Source organism: Mixophyes fleayi, chromosome 8 (assembly GCF_038048845.1).
Source record: "Mixophyes fleayi isolate aMixFle1 chromosome 8, aMixFle1.hap1, whole genome shotgun sequence".
NCBI lineage: Eukaryota > Metazoa > Chordata > Amphibia > Anura > Limnodynastidae > Mixophyes > Mixophyes fleayi.
This window is the reverse complement of record NC_134409.1, coordinates 113,868,034-113,882,235: the sequence shown is the minus strand read 5'-3', so window position 1 is coordinate 113,882,235 and position 14,202 is coordinate 113,868,034. Positions and strand designations below refer to the sequence as shown.

Sequence of the window (14,202 nt, the reverse complement as noted above, 5' to 3'; positions counted from 1 at the left end):
TCAACCAGCGATTAGGAAATCTAGTGTTGAGCACCCTGATATATTTCAAGTGCCCTCCAAATTTCAAAAGGGCCATACATTACCCTTAATGTCAAAAATGATAAAAACAGCCCAAAAATGACATCAGCACACCCACATCATTCATCCCAAAATGCCCCCATATGCCCTTCACTTGCTCCAAAATTCTGCCACATGCCACCCAGACCTTCCACTTGCTCATAAATAGCCCCACATGCTCTCAAACCCTCACTTGCCACAAAATGCATCTTCCACCAACCTTCAGATCCCACATGTACTCATTCCACATACGACTCACATCTCCCTACTTGCCCTTACATGCACATCAGACCTCCCCACATACCCATCAATCCTCCCCCACGTGTCCCTTAAATGCCTACCAGACCTACCCAACATGCCTCTCACAACTCTCGCACTTTGACTTACTATTCCAGCTAGTTCTGCTAGCTACTGCTCTTGCTTCTGCATGCAGAGGAAGGAGAGAGAACAGACTGCACTCCACCCCACTCCTCTGTTATGCTGCATGACCTCCCTGGGTTATGAAGAAGAGGTCACGTAATGTGACCAGTTGAGCAACACAAGTTGAAGGCCGGGCTGCATGTTGTCCACCACTGATCTAGTGCAAGTAATAATGGTAGATATGATCTCATTAGTTACTATTGGTTAAAGCACCTTTGTTTTGTGTGCACCATTTTATTAAATTAACCTGTAGATGAACAGCAGCAAGATGTTTTATTGCTAAAATAATGATCTACTGACTCAAGGAGAACATAATGTGATTAAACAGCACATATTCCAGGTGGAGGTTAATGAGGACAGTACTGATAGTTATACTTTTCCTGCTGATTTAATCCCCAGTCATGAATTGTTAAAATTTTTGGACCATACCCAGGGCCGGATTAAGGGAATGGAGGCCCCTGGGCTAAGGGCGCCTCCATTCCCCCGTGAGGCCCCCAATGTGAGCCGCTCCCCCGTACCCCGTGAGGCCCCCCCCCCAAGCGCTTACCTGTCACTGTAGTTCTCCGTCCCCGGCGCGCTGTAAGCTCCTCACTGAGGAGATCTCACGAGAGTTCACTCGCGAGATCTCCTCAGTAAGCAGATTAATGAGCGCCGGGGACGGAGGACTACAGTGACAGTGCTCAGCAGCATTGATCGGGCTGCTGCTGAGGACTTTGAAGGGCCCCCTGGATGCCCGAGGCCCCTGGGCTATAGCCCAGTTAGACTTCGGGTTAATCCGGCCCTGACCATACCTTTACTGCTAGATCTGACATTAAGGATACACCCCTACCAAAAGCAGATCTCACTTTCTATATAGATGGTAGTTGCCATAGGCAAACTGAGACTGGGGAATTATATACAGAATATGCAGTGGAAACAGATGATGGTATTGGTGAAGTGAAGGCTCTAGGTATACCATGCTCTGCCCTGATATTTAACTGTTCTACTAAATTCTACTAAACTAAATTAGTAGCACCCACAATAGCGTGTGAGTTGGCGCAAGGTAAAAGAGTAAACATCTATACAGACAGTAGGTTTGTATTCGGTGCATTGTGGTAGCTTAGAGACTTTCTAACTGCAGCAGGTACACTGATAGAACACAATCAACATGTAAAGAAGTTGTTAGATGCTATTCATTTACCATTGCAAGTAGAAATGATTAAGTGTCATGCTCACACAAATAATACTGATCCAATACACTGATAAGAAATTAATCAGAATGCAAACGTTTTGTTGTCCCCAGGAAGTGGCCCTCTGGAAGTTGAATGGATTTGTAAAAGATACCAATGGTAGGGAGATGGTAAAGGACCAGTGACCCCAAAGGTTTACCTACCAGCACTGGCAGAAGCAGGCCATATAGAGAAGAAGAAGAAATTACCAATCCGCTCTAAGGTAAGGACAAACCTCAATGAGTATAATACATAATATGAGGGGGTGCTCTCCAAACTAGACGAATCTAGGATATGAAAGGAATTCAATTGATAATAGACATCAACTAAAAAAGTAGTGTGTGGGGCACTCCTGTCCATAGAGATTTGGTTTTAATTTATAAAATCAACTTTATTAGTAATTTGATTAAAATTCGGGCAAATATCAGATATCATCAGATTAGGCGAATTTATTAAAAAATAGAAGTGCAAAAAATTAGAAAAAGGTGTAAAAAAGATGAATAAAATAGACCCCTAGGGAGAGCCGGTCATAATTATTAGTTAATTGCTTCAATCATTGATTGAGTATATGACTCAGTAATAATTAATTTCTTCTGTTTAATTAATTATCAGAATCGTGCACCATAGGACCAAGTTAGCTCATGTGTTCCATCTCATTGGAATACTTCTTACAGTGTATGCAGATACCGTTATGTCAATCAGGGATAAATGTCAACCCAGACACTTTTTTCTAATTTTTTGCACTTCTATTTTTTAATAAATTCGCCTAATCTGATGATATTTGATATTTGCCCGAATTTTAATCAAATTACTAATAAAGTTGATTTTATAAATTAAAACCAAATCTCTATGGACAGGAGTGCCCCACACACTACTTTTTTCAGTTGATGTCTATTATTAATTGAATTCCTTTCATATCCTAGAAGCAGGCCATGGTCTGACTCATTTAGGCAAGGATGGTGTGTGTAGACTGGTTAAGGCCTACTGGTGTGCTCCTGGTTTTTCTTCTTATGCAATTATAAATGATTTATTTGCCTGAGGAAGATCCCCGGTAAAGTGAAATCTGTAGGACCATCACATATCCATCCTGCAGAGGGCCCATTTCAGGTAACCTAAACTAACTTCATTCAAATGCCAAAATGTCATAATTTGCAGTATGTGCTAGTATGTGTTGACATGTTTTCTAGCTGGGTATCCAGCTGCAAGTTGCAATGCAATATTAACAGTAAAGTAGCTAGTACAGGAATTTGTGTGTAAATGTGGGATACCAAAGTGATTGAAAGTGACAGAGGTACACATTTCACTGGACATGTTTTTCAGACAAGGCGTAAAGCGTGAAGTGGTCTGCGGCTAGCAAGTTGTACCACTGATATGGAGAGAAGACTTGTCGGGGATGTAGGTATGTTACAAGGTAGCGTGAAGTGGTCTGCGGCTAGCAAGTTGTACCACTGATATGGAGAGAAGACTTGTCCGGGTGCAGGTATGTTATAAGGTAGCGTGAAGTGGTCTGCGGCAAGCAAGTTGTACCACTGATATGGAGAGAAGACTTGTCCGGGTGCAGGTATGTTATAAGGTAGCGTGAAGTGGTCTGCGGCTAGCAAGTTGTACCACTGATATGGAGAGACGACTTGTCCAGGTGCAGGTATGTTACCAGGTAGCGTAGAGTGGTCTGCAAGTAGCAAGTTGTACCACTACTTTGGAGAGACGACTTGTCCAGGTGCAGGTATGTTATCAGGTAGCGTAGAGTGGTCTGCAAGTAGCAAGTTGTACCACTACTTTGGAGAGACGACTTGTCCAGGTGCAGGTATGTAACAAGGTAGCGTGGAGTGGTCTGCGGCTGACAAGTTGTACCACGATATGGAGAGAAGGCTTGTCCAGATGCAGGTATGTAACAAGGTAGCGTGGAGTGGTCTGCAGCTGGCAAGTTGTACAACGATATGGAGAGAAGGCTTGTCCAGACGCAGGTATGTTCCACAGCAAACAGCACGAGTAGAAACCGGAAACACCTCGGAGTCACAAGGGAATGAGAACCAAAGAGCAGGCAACAGTAATAGAGTAACAGGTGCCTTAAGTAGTGAGGGGTGATTGATTGACCAATGAGACTATGAGCAAGATTTTAACAGTCCATGGTTTCTGCACATGCGCAATCCTTGGTCAAGATGGCGGACGGCCGCGGCGCCGAACAGGCGCCGGCAAGAGAGAGAGAGACCCATGTCCCAAACCAGAGGCACTAACCGTCCGGTGAGTGACAGTAGTGTTGAAAGATTTAATGCCATAATCAATAATAAACTGAGTAAAGCAATGAGGACACAGAAATGGCTTGGCCAGACGCTTTAGCTCTGGTAATGCTCAGTATCTGAACCACTCCCAGGCAACCATTTAATCTTTCTCCAAATTAGATTTTGATTGGAAGACAACCATACATCAGTATAAGTCCATAAGAGACTTTAACACATACACCAAATATAACAGTGACAAAACAGTTACAGAAAAAAACAAGAGATGTCACAAACACCCAACCTGTCCCAGATACAGCAATCTGAACAGCTGGCCGTGACTGGCGTCACCTTAGTCACTTAGCAATGAATGTAAGCTCCAATGGGGCAGGGATTGATGTGAATGAGTTCTCTGTACAGCGCTGCGGAATCAGTGGCGCTATATAAATAAATGGTGATGATGATGATACACCTTTTCTGCCACCACAAAGGATTTATTATGGTGTCCTTACATTCACCAAAACCACTTACTAAAGTTTCACACTTAAATCACATACACATGTAGCATGAGTCTTCCTGGGCTTCGTAAATTCACAAAGAATTACGGAGCACAAGCAAGATTAAATTTATTTAATCTGAAAAATGGTTCCAAGGCTTAGTTACAAAAAATAATAACAAGACATACAATATGTTGCACAGATAAGTTTCAGAAAATAAAATTTGAAATAAAATCAAAGTCACTAAGGCAGAATATTTGAAACCTTTCTCCACATAGCTCTCACCCCCCCACCTTTGAAGTTTAGCTGTCAATAAGGACAGACTGATCTCCCACATTTCACAGGGCTTTCGAAGTGAGCTAGGGATGTCCTGAGCTCCGGAATGTTCACAGGACCTGATTTCTCACCTCTGCTCATTCGCATTGGCTGGTCAGGTCCACATCCTCTGCATACCAAAAAAAACTCTTTAGAGATGCCTATCTCTGGATAATTTCAAAAGATTAAAGACATTTGCATAGGTTCAAACTCATGTCATTTAGCAAAGCACACGTTGAGATTACATTACAAGGTTACATAAACTATTCACATTATCATACATGAATTCCACAGAAAATTAAAATCAGTCATTAGATATACTACATAATCATCACAAGAGACATTGAAATTAATTGCACCATAGATGCCAACTGAGAACTACAATGAGATAAAGCCAGAATAATATGTTATGGTCAGAAACGTTTTACGTTCTGGTCATTAGATAGATTGTTGGGAAGGATCTTTCCAAGTATTGCTAACAATCCCCACAACATTGAAAGCTGCTGAAAGAGATACTTGCATCCACACATCAGACTGCAAGAAGTTTGCCGGTCCGGTAGAAACCCAAGATCAAGCAGAAAATAATAAAGTTGTTGATCCTGATATATTCAGTTTGTTTCAGGAGTCTGAAAATGGCGTGGTACGGAACGACGAATCTGACCTATAAGAGTGAGAAAAAGAAGAGAGCCATTAACAAGCTAGTATTTATTATATGTGGTTTGACTTTTTCTTTAATATTTATCTCCAATATTCTTCTCCATGAACATTTAGCTAAAAACTTGCCCAATAGTAAGACCTGGGGCCTGATTTATTAAGGAACTTAAATTAAGAAATTTCTTATTTAAGTCTCCTGGACAAAACCATGTTACAATGCAAGGGGTGAAAATCAGTTTTCTGTTTTGCACATAAGTTAAATACTGACTGTTTTTTCATGGAGCACACAAATATAAACTTTAAATTTCAGTGTACAAATAAGCTATCAAGTATTTGTGTGCTACATGAAAAAACAGTCAGTATTTAACTTATGTGCAAAACAGAAAACTGATTTTCACCCCTTGCATTGTAACATGGTTTTGTCCAGGAGACTTAAATAAGAAATTTCTTAATTTAAGTTCCTTAATGAATCAGGCCCCTGGTAATTGTACTGAGAATATTTTCAACAAGTAATAATAAGGTACCAGATCTGCCTGCATTATCTACTTTACTTATAACAGCAGAAGGTTTTACACTTGATCAAAATATATATAACCATAGAGTAAATAGACAGGTAATTGATGGTAAAAAGGAAGATTGTGGTAAAAACTGCCAACTGAAATGTGTATTTGCCAATATTGTGGTCATCCTCGTGAAATATGTGAAATATGTGTAAGATGGTATAAGGAGGACCCAGAACATTTTTTGAATAAAAATCCTATAGATTTGTATCATAGTATGACTAACTAATTGTTGGATATATTTGCACACACCAAATGTAGGTGAAAATTTAGGATTGCTACCTCTACCTTTAAATATAACTGAGATAATTAATTTACCAGATGGACGACCCACATCTGGTGAATGCAATGAAACACAGCCACCTCATTTGAAATTGTTACCACAAGTTTCAAATGAAAATGTTTTGGGTTATATTTACTAAACTGTGGGTTTGAAAAAGTGGACATGTTGTCTACAGCGACCAATCAGATTCTAGCTGTCATTTTGTAGAATGTACTAAATAAGTGCTAACTAGAATCTGATTGGTCGCTATAGGCAACAGCTCCACTTTTTCAAACCCGCAGTTTAGTAAATATACCTCTATATGCATATATTTTACAAGTAAACAAGTAATTAGTAATTAAAATGGTTTGAATGGGTAGTAACATTTTTCAATAGACCTGATAGATTTTACATCTGTTCACAGGAAAACATTTTAGATTGCATTTGTGATTGAAGCAAGCTATAACGTTATATGAGCATGCTTTTATTTTTGTAATCAAAATCTTTTAAATCTTTTTTAATATTTTTGATTCTGTTGTTATGAACATTAAATTATTGCTTTAATACATCTGAGGGGAAGAGGTACATCTTGTATACTTCCACTGTAATAAAAACCTTTTATATCTTTTTTAATATTCTTGATTCTGTTGCTATGAACATTCAATTATTGTTTTAATATGTCTGAGAGGAAGTGGTGCATCTGGTATACTCCCACTGGTCCTATGTCCAGGATACTTGTAAAGCTATTTATTATATTGTATTACTATTACAAAGGAAGGGGTGTATCAAACACTAAAAAATTGTGAACAAGAAATACTGGAAGTACTTAATCGGAAATATGAGTTTTTGAAATGACAAATTTAAACAAATCAACAAGGAAGTAATTAAATAGAAGATCATTAAATTATGCAATACATTCATATGTTTACACATTATTTTCATTAGGGGATTTCCACAGTGGCTGTTTTCCTGCATCTGCCCAGTGTGTTCTATATGTCAAAGTTCCTGTCTGTAATTTAAAGGGACAGTCCCATTTTTTGAAATTAGATGGCCTGTGTCTAAGAGTAGTGCTTCCCCTCCCTACTTATATGTGAGAGCAGGGAGCTGAGTTAGTCAAGACAGGGGGCTGATCCCCACTGTAAGGAGTATGTATACAAAGGTGTCTGTTCTCTGACTCATGGGCCCATGTGGACTCCGATTACTTCCCTCATGGTGGATACGCCATTGGACACTCCCAGGTTTAAAGACTTGTCCATCGATATATTTGTCTCGTTCTATCCTCTTATACGGCAAATGGATGTCATCCCAGTATTTATTATTAATCTGTTGGTTTAATATTCATTGAATGGAGGTACATAATATGAAATAAAATTTTTTTTGGGCTGAGTATAATATACATGTGGATTGCAGCGATCCCTGGATAAAGTTGGTTGCACATGGGACAATACTGCAACCCAACCCAGGTCCCTTCTGGTATCACAGGAGCCAGTAGACCTGTAGTCAACTTTCGACCACATTATAATGATCCAATCAATCATTATCAGGTATGGAGATAAATTTGGGACCAGACAGACTAAGCTTGAGGGCTAGGAGGCTAGGGATAACAGGCCCACGGCTAATGGTAACTAGGTGTAGAGGCCTGGGGCTCTTGGGGCGGTGGGGTGATTAGGCCTGGTGCTGGGGCCAAGCTGACTTGGGGCAGAGGAACTGGCACTTGGAGAAGGCTGGAGCACACAAATTGACAGACACCAATACCCGGTTCTTTCATGTCACCGGGATCCCAGCGCTACTGCTCTTCCATGTGGTCATTCCTTCCACTCTTTCCTTCTTCTTTGTCCTCTTCCTTCTGTTCTTCTATCTTCGTTGCCAACTTGAATTTCCAGCCTGTAGCCGCGGTACATATGGGGGGCGGTGTTATGCCCAGACTGTGTGTTGGTGACGTAATTTGGAGGTAACCCTGCCCGCGCGAACCGGGATGCGGCCGGGACCTAGCGCCACTGGTCCCAGCTCTCACATCTACAGCAAACCACTGTTTACCAACACACACCCTCACCACCTTTTGATGTCCAGTTTACTGACTAATACATTGAACACATCAGAGAGCTGGATGCAGTCAGATAGATGTATTCAACAGTTCCCAGCAGCTCCCATTTAAAATTTGTTATTATCCTTTGTTTATAAGGCTCTGACGTAATACCCAGCATTGTGTCACGAATCACGGTAGAGTGAAGGGTCCCTAGGGCTTGTCAGGCTGGTATCGCTCAGTGAGCAGGTATCTGGAAAGGAGATGCAGTGATAAATCAATACAGGAACGGATGGCAAAACTCTATGAGCTAAAGTCCTGAGAGGAATAGCACTGAATAGCGATGAAGTAATACAGGAACAAATGGTTAAACTCTATGAGCTGAAGTCCTGAGAGGAGTAGCGCTGAGTAGCGATGAAGTAATACAGGAACAAATGGTTAAACTCTATGAGCTGAAGTCCTGAGAGGAGTAGCGCTGAGTAGCGATGAAGTAATACAGGAACAGGTGGTTAAACTCTGTGAGCTGAAGTCCTGAGAGGCAATACAGGAGCTGGTAGCCAGGAGCAAGGAGCCACGTCCACACGCAGTCAGGATGGATAAACGAAGAACAGGCAACTTGAGTATCAGCACAGGTGCCTTAAATAGTGAGCAGATTGAACAGCTGGCAAATGGAAGCAGAGAAGAGATGTCAAATGGCCGGATGAGTCTGCGCATGCGCAGATCCAAATCCAAGATGGCCGCCATCACCGGAGAGACGCGGCGCTCGGCCCTGAGATGTGATACATTGTACTTGAGGAGATTATGACACAAATTACATGCAATGACATGAAACACAAGATAAAGAGGGGCCTGCTCAAATAAGCTTACAATCTAGTTGTGGGGCACACTTGATAAATAAGGTAGCAATATAACAATTGTAGCTGCTGGTGGGGAAAATGAGTGTGGCTACTGTAAGGCGGCAGCATTACCAGCCGCCAATCAGAAAGCACTCCTTAGTGATTGGCATTTCTATGCAGTGACCGGTAGTGTGGCGCCGTTGGAATGAGGAGAGACCTGAAACATAAACTAGTCATTGTAGAAATTTTGAAACAATTGCTGTCAACCATCATTGTCATTAACCATTCACCTTAACTGAATCTCCTTCTTATGGTTAACTGCCAACAGTAGTTCTGAGTAGTCAAGAGTTTTTCTTCAGCCTACTGCTAGAAGCAAAGCAAGACCACTTGTTCCCCATGTACTCCAGCAGCAAACCTTTTATGGTTAACCACAGCAATACCTAAAACTCTTATACATGTTGGACCTGATATATCAAGGCACACATGCTGAGCGCAATCTGCATTTGGTTTATAACGCACGTATTTCAGCTTTGCGCGCTCCCGAATATATCAAGGCATGGATCCTGAGAAACGCTGCTAGATGAATTCAGTAGTAAAGTTATTTATGTGGTGTAAAAGCTGGCATGGCGAAAACTGCATCTGTCTGCGTAAGTGTTTGATCCGCTAGGTACTTTATGGACACGTATGTTTGAGTACACTATGTATTTGTCAGCCTGAATGACTACACATTCCCAGGCCATGTAGAAATCATAGGTTAGATTAAAAATTATATAAAACCACTTAGAAATTGACTTATAATACCCTTTGTTTTGTTAGAATGTTTATACCGTAAGATAGATGTAATGTTAATAAAACATGTGGTTCACATTTTATACTTAGAGTACTACTGACATCTACTGTTGAAAGTTAGTATTGGTTATGTCTATTTCTAAGCCTTAAAATATGGAGCACAATTGTTTCTGTGAGACTATATAGAGTGAAATTGAGGAGATATTTTGGAATCTCTCTGTTGGATGAACACAGGAGCACACTTTGCTCCAATCAGGTGATCTGCCGATTTCAAGGAACCTCACAGTTTTTATCTGTACCACATTATCTAAGCCATACTTGCCAACATTAGTGATCCGGGAGATAGGGGGGAGGTGGGCGCATTAGGGACGGGGCCCGATGGGTCGCGTCATTTGGCCCCACCTCCTTAACATTAATCAATTTTTTTGGGCCAATTACAACAGGGGACAGGGCCACGATGACGTGTGATTCACGTCATAAGCCCCGCCCCCGCCACCTTACTATTGAGTTCTTTGAGAATGGGGAGGTTTGCCCGCTCTCCTGAAAGTGCGAGAGGACTCCCAGAAATTCGGGAGTCTCACGGACATTCCAGGAGAGTAAGCAACTTACCTGCTCACACGGCGTGCAGTAATCTCCTTACTCAGGAGATCTTGTGAGACACTCTCACGAGATCTCCTCAGTAAGGAGATTACTGCGCGACGCGGAAACACTGCAGTGAGAGCAAGCAGATGCCCGAGGCCACTGGGCTCTAGCCCAGTTAGACCTCGGATTAATCCGGCCCTGTGTATACACTGCATTCTTTATATACTACAATATGTTGCTGGATGTCCTGATAGTCATGAGTCAGGAGTGCTGGGACATATGTCACACTCTGGCGAGCAGGCACTCCACCCTTGTGCCAATGGTATACACACCAATGTAGGTTTTTTTCTGTAGGAGGGTGGCCTAGCGCTTTTCACCTGCTAGCCACGCCCACTGATGCATAACCACATCCCCAATTGTATGCACACTCCCACTTTTGCACCGCAGCACAATTTTTTTTGCAATGCTCAACTATAAGGTGGGCCCCATGAAGTTCTTGTCCCGGGGCCCTGAATTCCTCTTGGCAGCAGTGCCTTTTACTTGTCCCAAATAGAATACTTGTCATGTTCTTCAATCACATTAGAGGGCTGTACCATAGCAATTAGGGGCATTTCAATGCCTGGGCTTTCGGACAGTCAGTGCATGAAGTTGATGTGTTGGAAGCAAGAAAAATGGACAAGCGTAAGGGATCTGAGTGACTTTGACAAGGGCCAAATTGTGATGGCTAGATGACTGGTTAAGAGCATCTTCAAAGCAGCAGGAGTGTTCCCGGTAAGCAGTGGTTAATACCTACCAAAAGTGGCCCAAGGAATGACAGGTGGTGAACCAGCGACAGGGTCATGGGCACCCAAGGCTCATTGATGCGCATGCAATCCCACTGAAGTTACTGCTGGCTATGATAGAAAGGTGTTATGAAGATACCGGGTTTTCTGGCTCAATGCTACCCACTTCACGCTGGCTGGCCACCCACGGGTGCCTTCCTATGCCAGGGAAATCTACCCAGTACCTTATAGGATTCGTATAGTCACTCAGGCAAATGCAGTTAGAAAAGTACAACAGTACATTTATTGTTATACAAACAACACTAGAATATTATGTACACACAGTAAATAAATGCCAGGCAGGTTTAACACATCATTTGTCCCTTACCCCACTAGTTTGAAGAGTTACAGTCACCTGGCTGTCCAGACTTCACGACCCATGGATCTCTCTCAGCTGCATATATAGACTCTAGTAGAGAACGACAACACAAAACCAGATCTTGCACTCTTTATGAATGAAATCCCAGAATGAACACTGCCTGGAGTGGCTCCTTTTATTTTGGGTCTAATTTAAACAGTCTTTCCCCTCCCTGGACAAACCCCTGGGTCTATTCTTCTTAACCATTACTCCTATTCTGAAAAAACAAAATTGTGACCCAAATGCTCTATCAAATTACCGCCCCATTTCGCAGCTCCGATGCCCCTCCAAGCTTCTAGAGAGACTTGCCTACTCTCGTTTCACACGCTTTCCTTCCACAAACAACCTTTTGGATCCTCTTCAGTTAGGCTTTCGTTCTCAACACTCAACAAAGACTGCGTTTACTAATGTTGTCAATGATTTCATCACTGCTGTAACTAAATGCCATTACTCTCTCCTAATTCCTCTGGATCCCTCTGCTGCATTTGACACTGTTGACCACTCTCTTTTCATACAGATGCTACAATCCCTAGTTCTTCAAGACACTGTCCTATCCTGGTTCTCATCCTACCTTTCTAATCTCTCTTTCACTGTTAATTTATCTGGATCCACCTCTGCTCTGGCTTTCTCTATCAGTTGGAGTACCACAAGGCTCAGTGCTACGTTCTCTATCTATACCAGTTCTCTAGGAAAACGAATAAGCTCCTTTGGATTTCAGTATCATCTCTATGCGACTGATACCCAAATTTATATATCTTCTCCTGATCTCTCACCATCTGTATTGTCCCGCATGACTGTCTTTCATCCATTTCAAAATGGATGTCCTTTCGCCAACTCAAACTCAATTTTTCAAAAACAGAGTTCATAATATTCCCACCCACAAACAGAAGTTACCTACCTGACATTTCTATTTCTGTTGACAATATGACCATAAATCCCCCCCTACAAGCTTGCTGCCTAGGTGTGATCCTTGACTCAGAACTTTCCTTTGTTCCCCACATTGACGCTATATCTAAATCATGTTACATACATCTAAAAAACATTTCCAGAATACGTGCATATCTTACACAAGACACTGCAAAAACTTCTAATTCATGCACTCATTATTACCCATATTGGCTATTGCAATTGCATTACTAGTCTTCCCCAAAACAGATTCCAGCCCCTACGATCTATTTTGCATGCAGTAGCTAGATTGATTTTAATTGCAAAACCTTTTTCCTCTGCTGAGTCACTCTGTCAGTCTCTACATTGGTTGCCTGTTTTTTACCAAATACAATATAAAATTCTTCTACTAACCTACAAGGCCATCAACAAAGCTGCACCAACATACATCTCTTCAATTGTCTCAACATATCTCTAAACTCAACAACTCCGTTCTGCACAAGATCTGCGTCTCTCATCCATTCTCATTACATCCTCCCATTCCCGTTTACAGGACTTTTTTTGAGCTGCACCCACGCTATGGAATTCCCTCCCTCACACAATAAGACTTTCTTCTGGTCTACAAACCTTCAAGCGTTCTCTGAAACCCCACCTCTTCAGGCAAGCTTATAATATTCCTCAACCACCCGCTTAACGTCTCTAGGTTACCTTATTACCACCCTTTACACTATTCACACAAGACAACAACACTCTGACCCCCTGACCAACATTGCTGTGTGACTGGATCATATAGCATACAAATCACTTTTTACCTTTGTAATCTGGATGGACTGAAATGCAATATGTAGACTTAACCTCATGTATCCAACTCCCAATGTCCCATAGATTGTAAGCTTGCGAGCAGGGCCCTCTTACCTCTCTGTTTGTCTGTATTATCCAGTATTGCCTATTACTATGTTTGTCCCCAATTGTAAAGAGCTCCGGAATTTACTGGTGCTATATAAATAAATGATGATGATGATGATGTGTTTTCTAAATTAATCTCACGTTGCCAATTATTAAACAACACCACCACCAAGAGATAGCACCCTAGACCTCAACCTAGTCAGCCAATTGGATAAGCTGGACATGTAGTCAAGATTACTATGTATTTCTGTGATGATCCTATGGAGAATAACTAATTTATAAATGTATGGATAGGTAAAATTGCCATCAAGCCAAGATATGAAGTTTGCACTTTATGCATATTGTCAATTTATTTGATGTAATATTTTCTCTACATGACCCCACATATACACAGATAACAAAATAAAACATTTCACATGTGAAATTACTAATGTGTGTTATGGAATCTACTGATATGCAAAAACTTGGATATTATGGCCAAAAACATACATGGTTATAATGTTATTTGTTTCTCCCATTATGTTAGTTGTAGATTTAGGGAAGCCAAGGGCGGTGGAACAGGACCCCACAGGCAAGGACATCCGTGACGGGGCAGAAGAACAACATCCACATGAATAACCATCTGTGGATAGCGTGCATCAGTCTATCAAGGAAGTTATAATAAAATATATGAAAGCAGCACATCACTAGAACAAAAAAATGGATCACATTGGAAACCCACTTACCATGATCTATACCACCTTGGATATGTTGACCAATGCAATTTGTTCATTATATTGGTCAGCCACCTGTTTACCTTCTTGCTCCTGTGCC

At 41.5% G+C, this 14,202-nt stretch overlaps 1 protein-coding gene and 1 long non-coding RNA gene across 7 annotated transcripts in view; one reads left to right on the top strand and one right to left on the bottom strand.

Annotated features, from left to right (window-relative positions):
* The window catches only part of TMEM40 (transmembrane protein 40), a 25,151-nt gene extending 24,627 nt beyond the window's left edge, over positions 1 to 524 (bottom strand). For 2 of the 6 annotated variants that reach the window (XM_075183219.1, XM_075183220.1), the window contains exon 1: positions 445 to 519. The gene's annotated coding sequence lies outside the window, so the exon portion shown is untranslated. Of the gene's footprint in view, positions 1 to 444 lie in introns of all 6 variants that reach the window. The other 4 variants (XM_075183216.1, XM_075183217.1, XM_075183218.1 and 1 more) reach the window with 3 other exon arrangements.
* LOC142099606 (uncharacterized) overlaps positions 1 to 14,202 on the top strand; it is a 26,036-nt gene extending 11,834 nt beyond the window's left edge. The window contains exons 2-3 of the long non-coding RNA XR_012678580.1: positions 1,760 to 1,908; positions 13,916 to 14,202. This is a non-coding gene — a long non-coding RNA (uncharacterized LOC142099606). The remainder of the gene's footprint in view (positions 1 to 1,759; positions 1,909 to 13,915) is intronic.